The sequence below is a fragment of the Oryx dammah genome, unplaced genomic scaffold (genome assembly GCF_014754425.2).
Source record: "Oryx dammah isolate SB20612 unplaced genomic scaffold, SCBI_Odam_1.1 HiC_scaffold_24, whole genome shotgun sequence".
In the NCBI taxonomy this organism is placed as follows: domain Eukaryota; kingdom Metazoa; phylum Chordata; class Mammalia; order Artiodactyla; family Bovidae; genus Oryx; species Oryx dammah.
Window position 1 is genome coordinate 69,407,814 of NW_024070208.1, and position 7,400 is coordinate 69,415,213.

Here is a 7,400-nt window from a genome sequence, read left to right on the forward strand (position 1 = left end):
TGGGATAGACACATTCTGGATTTGGAATTGGTTTCCTTGTGAGCCATGCTAGTGCCAGCCCCGCCATCTATGGCATTAACTGAATGCCTTTTACAAAGTCATGCATTCCACTCCAAAGTTGATTCTGATCAAGGGCACTTAACCATGTGCATGAGCTATGGGGCTGCAAATCCTCTACATCAATTTCACTAGATTAGGTCTGATGAGCCCAGGGTCCTGACCTCCTCAGTATGGAGTTTCTTCCAGTTTTATCCCATCATCAACCAGAGCAGACTTTTTCTCACTTGATGGTTTTGCTTCCTCCTAGAGGGAGCACCTTCATCTATATTTCTACCCCCTACCCCTGCCCCCCCACGCTGAGAACTGGTGCTGCTTATAGCGTCCAGAATTGTGAAAGAATTATTTCTTATAGGTGTGGTTGTTGCACACCACCCAGGTTGTGGTAATTTATTATAACAACCCTAGGAAACTACAGCCATATTCATTCATTGATTTCAGAAATATTTATTGGGCCTCTACCATTCACCAAACACTCTTAAAGACACAAAGGAATACAGGAAACAAACAAACAAACAGATAAACAGGGTCCTTTCCAGCATAGTAGAGGACAACATATAAAGAAGTGAAAATACAAACAATAACTTCAGATAATAGGGAGAGCTTTGAAATATATATAGCAATTAGAGCCTTCCTTTTAAGGATACCAGTGCTTGATTTAGGGCCCACACTAATCAAGTATGACCTTATCTTTATATTTTATGTTTTTGGCCATGCAGAATGGCTTGTGGGGTCATAGTTCCCAACTCAGTGATAGCACTGAGTTCTAACTACTGGACTGAGTTCTAACTGAGTTCTAACTACTGGTGAAATGAATGTTTCATAATGGGCTTGTGGGTGTAGATGTAGACCCTCACTGGTGACTCAGTGGCACTCAAATGACATGAGTATACTAAAATATTTTAGATGGCATCCTGTCAACCACAACTTACATGAACAAGGTAGAAATAAGACTTTGAGAGATTTCCCTCCCTCTTCTTTTGGACTGGATCTCAATGCATGTTTCCGAAATGGTCTTGTGTGCCCAGCTATGACCTCAGAGAATTTTGAATGCCAGTGGTTTAACTACTTCTTATCTCTAGACTGTGTGTCAGTCTCAAATCAAACCTTTCATAAGGGTAGTTAGAGCACATATGAGGACAGGGAGCCGGGACTTCACAGAGTTTATAGAACAACTTATGTGAACTGTTTTTATGCTTGTGTATGTGTGTGTGTGTATGGTCAGTCAATCAGTTGTGTATGAGTCTTTGTGACCTCATGATACTAGCTCGCCAGGCTCCTCTGTCCATGGAATTCTCCAGGCAAAAATACTGGAGTGGGTTACCATTTCCTACTCCAGTGGATCTTCCTGAGCCAAGGATTGAACTTGTGTCTTTTGTGTCTCCTGCACTGGCAGGCAGATTCTTTTCCACTGTGCCACCTGGGAAACCCTTGCTTGCTCATAGATGTTTGCTAATAAATGACTCTACCCGTGACAGAATTCTGTCTGAAATCAGCTCTCATTAAAATTCTATAGCAAAAATTAAAAAAAAAAACTCCATAGCAAAATTATTGGGGAGTAGTTAGCTTTTTTTTTTTTTTTTTTAACAACTTTTGGCAACTACAGAATCTACCAAGAAGACCCTAATAGCTGTACACAGGCAACTGCCTGGGTAGTTCTCAATATCATGGGAACAGTGCAAGGCAAGGCATGGACCGTCACTCAGTTTACATTCTATCTCTGGGTTTTTTTTTTGTTTGTTTGTTTGAGTCGAAACTGCTGGACCACCAGGGAAGTCCCTGAACTCTCTTATTTGAGCCTGATTCTGAATGTTTCTGACCTCATATTGGGCCTGCACTTTCTGCTTTTCTCTTAGTCCCTTTGATTGATATCTTGGGTGGCACTGTCTGTCTTCTACTTCAGGTTCCTTCCAGATATTGCCTTTTGGCACATCCTTGACTCTAGGTGTTGCTGCTGAAATCAAGCCCTATCCACCTAGGAACAGCACAGGTCCCAGGAACTCTGCTCGAGACCAAAGCCCCAATTTCTCTTGTCTAGTCAGATCACTTGGGCATTATTAGAGTCATGGGAAACCTTCAAGCCAGTTCCTATCTCAGTTGTTATATATACCACATTAGCACTCAGCATAATATGACACGGGCTTCCCTGGTGGCTCAGAGGTTAAAGCGTCTGCCTCCAATGTGGGAAACCTGGGTTCGATCCCTGGGTCTGGAAGATCCCCTGGAGAAGGAAATGGCAACCCACTCCAGTATTATTGCCTGGAGAATCCCATGGACAGAGGAGCTTGGTAGGCTACAGTCCACGGAGTCACAAAGAGTCAGACACAACTGAGTGATTTCACTTTCACAATCATTAACTTGGACTGCAAACTGAATTGAGAAAAACAAGAAGGTCTGACTTTAAATGATAAGCCTTAAAAGCTTGCTAGGAGGGGTATATTGAATAGCATTTGTGACCATTGTAGATATACATTGGAATCTGAGTAGTTAGGCTTTCGCCTGGACCAAGCCCTCACTCCCTGAGCTACAAGAGTGCATTCTTTGCCCTGGAGCTCACCCGACTTGGAATTTGGAAACAACCAAGTTGAGTCAAGATGTAGTTTGAGCTTTGCGCAGTGGCAGTATCGTAGCCAATGAGGTTTATCCGAGGCGCGATTATTGCTAATTGAAAAAAAAAAAAAGATGTAGTTTGAGTTCCCTTTCAAAATTCAAAGGTAAGGAAGACTTAGCAAAAATATTTTGATCAACATTTTTTTTTTTTAGTATGAGTGATGCAAATTTATTGATTTAGTTATAGATTTAAATCCGTGTCCTCTACAAAGTATAGGCAGAAGACAAGCTGTGGCCTGATATCAAGTGTATAAATAGGGATGTAAACTATAAGCAGTGTTCTAAGATGTTAGCAAGACTGTCTTACAGGTTCCATGAACTGCGAATTCTTAATACCTGGAAATACAGCCAGGTATTTCTGAGTCACTAAAGGGGCCCAGGAGAGGTCTCCAGGGCTGGGATTAACCTTGGGCCACAGAGTAAACCTGATTCCTCCTGTTGACTGAAAACACCCCTGTCCTCACCCTTCCATGGGAAGGTTCAAAGACCTGCCCTCCTAGCTGTGTTATGTGTTTGCCTTTCTATCACCTCTACTTGGTGATAATGAAGGACCATCCCAGAAATGCCAAGACTTCACAAGAAGGCAATTTGAGAGGGGTGTGATGTGCAGGAAGTACTCCAGCACATTGATTAGTTCCTTGGTCTGGTTCCTGGAAGGCTGAACTGACACGGGAACTAGAGGGCCACACTACACAAAAAGCCCGTCTAGTCAAGGCTATGGTTTTTCCAGTGGTCATGTGTGGATGTGAGAGTTGAACTATAAAGAAAGCTGAGTGCCGAAAAATTGATGCTTTTGAACTGTGGTGTTGGAGAAGACTCTTGAGAGTCCCTTGGATTGCAAGGAGAGCCAACCAATCCATCCTATAGGAGATCAGTCCTGGGTGTTCATTGGAAGGACTGATGTTGAAGCTGAAACTCCAATACTTTGGCCACCTGATGCGAAGAGTTGACTCATTGGAAAAGACTGTGATGCTGGGAAAGATTGAGGGCAGGAGGAGAAGGGGGATGACAGAGGATGAGATGGTTGGATGGCATCACTGACTCAATGGACATGGGTTTGAGTGAACTCCAAGAGTTGGTGATGGACAGTGAGGCCTGGCGTGCTCTGGTTCATGGGGTCACAAAGAGTCGGACACGACTGAACGACTGAACTGAACTGAACTGCCTGGAAGCACCAGGAAACCCCCTCTGGAGTGACTTCTCTGGGTGCCCAGTGCACTGACAGGACAGTGGTTCTCCCCACCCTTGAGTGAGATTTCCCCGGAGCTGTTGTCCTGGAAAAACAACAAACACCACACCCCTGAGAGACATGTGGTGTTTTCAGCTTACCTCTTAACCACATGAAGAGAGCACAGCTGCTCATGAACGCAAGAGAGGCTGCCCAGGGGCACCTGCTGAAACTTGGCATAGGGAGGCTCCATTGATTTCACAATTGGGGGCTGGGCTGGGGACTGCTGCCAGGTTTCCATGCTCTTACTTTGTCCCTGAGTCTACATGACTGGAAACTTTACTCAGCTAAGTGAGCCTTGGGTGCCCTGTACCCTCTCCCCTCGTAGTTTCATTATCTCTCTATAATGGTGCCCAGTGATCCCAACCTTTGGTGCTGGAGGTGCCAGTACCTAAGTTCCAGGAAGTTTACAAGAGAACATACTTCCAAAGCAGGTGCTAGTATCAGGCACTGGCTTATCCCTAAACTCCGGGATGCCTGTAAGAATCCTCACTGTGAGAGCAAGACCATGTGGTTAACTTGCTAGAAGGTGTCATTTCTTTTGGACTTTACAGTTCACACTGTGAGGAGAAGATCACGTGTCCCCCTCCCTGTTGTAGACATCTTAAACTTCTGAACTGGCTTTCCTACCACCAAAATGCAGGCCATTCTTCTTAATTATTTAAATTTTCTAATTTTTTATTGGAGTATAGTGGATTTACAATGTGCTAATTTAGAGTGTATATAGCAAAGTGATTCGGTTATATGTATACATATACCTACTCTTTTAAGGTTCTTTTCCCATAGAGACCATTCCAGAGTACTGAGTACCATTGCCTGTCCTCATTAGTATTGCAGGCCTTTCTTTTTTAAAAGCGTTTTTTCAATTTTTAGCTGCATCGTGTAGCATTAGGGATCTTAGTTCCCTGACCAGGGATCAAACCTGTGCCCCCTGCATTGGGAACAGGGAGCCTGGCATTGGGAACACTGGACTGCCAGGAAGTCCCTGCTGGCATTCTTTAAAAACTTGTCTTTCTCCTCCTCTCTTTCCCTCTACCTTTCCTTCCCTCTCTGTCTCTCTTCCTGTCTCTCCCATTTTCTATCCATTGCTGAGCTGCTCTCCTAATTCTATAGTAGTCATCTTTGACACTTGCTTCTCCCTTCTCCCTAATTTAGTTAAGCCAGTAGTCTGTTACCCACTTTGCAAGTCTTTGGGCTTCCTTGATAACTCAGTTGGTAAAGAATCTGCCTGCAATGCAGGAGACCCCGGTTTGATTCCTAGGTCAGGAAGATCCCCTGGAGAAGAGATAGGCTACCCACTCCAGTATTCTTGGGCTTCCCTTGTGGCTCAGCTGGTAAAGAATCTGCCCACAATGCAGATTGGGTTCAAGCCCTGGGTTGGGAAGATCCCCTGGAGAAGAGAAAGTCTACCCACTCCACTATTCTGGCCTGGAGAATTCCATGGACTGTATAGTCCATGGGGTCGCAAAGAGGCAGACATGACTGAGTGACTTTCACTTCACTTGCAAGTCTTTACATCCAACTCTTTTCCTGTGCCCTGGACACTGCTGTATTTTAAGCTCTTGAAGTTGGGTTTAACTAACAGTCTACATATGAACATCATGCTAGCTGCAGAGATAAAAGTAAATATAAGATTTAGTCCTTGTCAGCAAGTTATCATTGTGTGTTTTGGGCAAAACTTAAAAGATGGGGAAAGCTATATAGTTTCTATAGAATAGATATTGAATGTGTTGCCTTAAAAAAAATTTTTTTTTGTGCTCGTTCGAAATATTTTTGCTGATCAGCGCATTGATGGGACACTTACTTCCTGTGATCCTCAAGTCTTTCGTCAAAGAAGTAAGTACCCACTGAAACCTACCAACCAACCAAGGCAAAAAAGTTCCTGTGCTAGAGCTCATTTACTCTATCTCTGGTAATGACCTAAGTGATTAATAAAAGTTAGTTTGTGTTATAAATATAGTTCACAACCTTTGAGTCAGTTATTATGATTCTTCCCTTTATAGAGATTAGGAAATTGAGGATGAAGAGCTTGAGTAAATTCCCCAAACGTTTATGGCATGAACTGCAAAAGGAGTATTCAGATGTAAGTGGAAGACCTGACTGTAGATCTTAAGCTCTTAGCTACTACATCAATGGCTTTCAACATATTGGACTGGGACCCATAGTTAGAAATATATTTTGCATTGTGATCCAATGTTATCTAAACTATTCAGATGGTGAAAGTGAAGCACTGAAGGTTAAGTAAAGTTTTTCAAGTGAAGGTCATAGCTAGACTTTGAACACAGAACTCTAGTTTCAGAATCTGTTCTCTTATATCAATCACATGGTATCATGCAGTATGAGCTTACTGGATATGTTTAATGCTCATCCCATTTTGGATTGTAGGATATTTGCTTTAGCTTTGCCATTTGTAGTTTTCTGGGATGGGAAGCAACAGACTTCTCTTCTGAAATCTCCACAGAGGTGATCTGGCATCAAGGAGACAAGATGGACATATTCTGGGGCCAAGCATCCCATTTTTCTCCTTGTCGAACGAGTTCTGTGAATTCTCACAGAATTGACCAATGAATGCACTTTGCCTTGACTATCAAGTTTCTACAATTTCAAATCATTAAGCAATTTACAGAATTAAATGCAGCACCATAGGCTAATAGACATTTAGAAATGATCTTATAATCTTATGCTGTGCTATACTATGCTAAGTAGCTTCGGTCATATCCAACTCTGTGTGACCCTATGGACTCTATGTAGCCTGCTAGGATCCTCTGTCCATGGGATTATCCAGGCAAGAATACTGGATGGGGTTGTCACGCCCTTCTCCAGGGGAATCTTCCTGACCCAATGATTGAACCTGCGTCTCTTATGTCTCCTGCATTGGCAGGTGGGTTCTTTACCACTAGCACCCCCTGGGAAGCCCTATAATCTTATAGTCATACTTTTTTTTTTGGTTGTACTGGGTCTTCAGCTCATGGGCTTAGTTGTCCCAAGGTATGTGGAATATTAAGTCCCTGACCAGGAACTGAACCCTTGTTCTTGCATTGGAAGGGCAATACTTAACCACTGGACCACTGGGGAAGTCTCTAGTCATATCTGTGTTTTTGGCTACTCTGCATGGGCTCCTAGTTTTGTGACCAGGGATTGAACCTGGTCTCCCATGGCAGTGAAGGTGCTGATTCTTAATCACTGGACTGTCAGGAAATTCCCTGTAGTTATATCTTGTTATTATTTTTCACAAAATTATCTCACTAGACCTCGAAACAATTTATGAGATATTGGAAATGGTACACAAGAATGTTTCACTAGATATTTAAAAATTTTGTTAATCTTCTCAAAGAGTCAGCATTGGATTCATTTTCACACTTGTTTTGCTGTTTGCTATTTCATCAACTTATACTTTGATCTTAATTATTTCCTTTCTTAATTTGGGTTGACTGCTATATCTTTTCTAGTTTATTTATTTATTTATTTTTTTTGGTGTACTTTGCAGCTTGGGGGATCTTGCTTC

General features: G+C 42.6%; 1 pseudogene; it reads left to right on the forward strand.

Annotated features, from left to right (window-relative positions):
* Positions 1 to 2,661: 2,661 nt before the first annotated feature.
* LOC120883408 lies at positions 2,662 to 2,814 on the forward strand (annotated as a pseudogene).
* Positions 2,815 to 7,400: the final 4,586 nt, after the last annotated feature.